Raw genomic sequence first — 1,666 nt, 5'->3', positions numbered from 1 at the left:
AGAGCATTAGTGGCAGAGCCCTCTTCAACTGCGGTTAAACCCTCAACAAAAAGAACTAAGAGGATTATAAAGGTTGATGATAAAGAAAAAGCCTTCCCAGCAAAAGACACTGCGCGATTTTCCAATCGCTACTGTGAGCAGATGTTCTCCATCCTGGCAGAAAGGAGTTACAACAACGAATACCTTCTTCTCCTCCCAAACCATATTGCTACCTTTGTTGAGCCGCAAATTGCACAAAGACAATGGGGTTTCCTACAGAGACAACCGAGGCAGGTCAATCTTTCTTGGGTAGTCGAGTTCTACTCCAACTTCCACCTACCAACCCTGCAGTCTGTCTTTGTCTGTCAGAAGCAAGTTCCTATTACAGAAGAGGCCATTCAAAGAGCTCTAGGTCTTTCCCCTGTTCTCGAAGGATTGGACGCCTTTCAAGAAGCCACACTCAAGCGCCAGATGTACCAATTTGACTGGGACGCCGTTCTCAGAGTTATCGCACTACCTGGCAGCCGTTGGATCTACGGATACCGTCGTACCCACCCTAAGGGAATATCGGCTTCAGAACTTACCTTGACGGCTCACGTATGGCCACAGATCATGTCCCATTACGTCTTTCCGAGCACTCACGAGTCCTCCTTCACTGCGAACATGGCCGTTCTACTATGGTGCATCCTTACAGACCAACCTCTGAATCTACCGAGACATATCCGGAATGCCATGGGACATGTGCAAATTGCGGGCAACTTACCTTTTCCCGCATTGGTCTCAGATCTTGTCTCAGCAGCCGGAGTCTCCTACAGAGCTGGGGACACCAAAGCCATGCTTCCATGGGATGATCAGTATGTCCCTAACGGGAAATACATCAGACCTCCACCAGCCGCCACAAGCCATCAGACTGAACCGGTTGAAGATATTCCTTTTTCAACACCATAAGCACCTACAACAGACCAACTGCTCCATCAAATACTTGAAAGATTGGATCGGCAGGAATACAAAGCTAAGATAAGAGAGCGCCGTAACAAACGCCGATTCACATACCTCAAGGAGCTGATTATGGGAAAATTCAAGGACTCAGACACCCCGGACTCCACCTCCTTTACCAGCACAGGAAGCCATGATGGTTCCGACTGTGGAGATATTGCTACCAGCCCACCTTTGTTTCTGACAGATGGCACCGAGGACGGTGCAAAGCTTTAAGTGTGGGGAGGTCGGTCAGTACCTGACTTCCGGAGGTAATTTCTCTTCCCTAAACACCAATAAATTAGGATATTTAGTTAGCTTTTCTTTTGTAGAATAGGATAAATTGCATAGTAATAGGTTAGTTGCATGCATGTTCTACTTGATCGAAAGGACAATAAGTTTTCCTCTAAGATCTTATTTCTAGAACAAAATTTCACTAACTTTAATTAAAACTTTTATGTTAAATTTGCTTGAAGTTGTATTTGGAACATAATTTTTAAGCTAAAGAACATACAACCTGTGAGATTTGAGCCTTTATGCATGGTTACATTATTTAACCATAATTATTTTATTCTTGTGTATTTACTTCTCTATGATTGTAATCTATATTTTGTTCCATCCTATATGTCCAATGTTTATTATATTTGTATGCTTGTATATGATTGAGGCCATTATTTGTTTAAACTCACTTATCCAAATTAAACCTGCCCTT

General features: G+C 43.3%; 1 pseudogene; it reads left to right on the top strand.

The window, feature by feature from the left end:
- The first annotated feature begins 591 nt into the window (after nt 1-591).
- On the top strand, nt 592-1,191 carry LOC148572168 (uncharacterized; annotated as a pseudogene).
- Nucleotides 1,192-1,666: the final 475 nt, after the last annotated feature.

The sequence above is a fragment of the Arachis ipaensis genome, chromosome B3, assembly GCF_059453495.1.
Source record: "Arachis ipaensis isolate K30076 ecotype BB chromosome B3, ASM5945349v1, whole genome shotgun sequence".
Lineage (NCBI taxonomy): Eukaryota > Viridiplantae > Streptophyta > Magnoliopsida > Fabales > Fabaceae > Arachis > Arachis ipaensis.
Note: the sequence above shows the minus strand (reverse complement) of the source record. Positions and strands in the feature narration are given on the sequence as shown.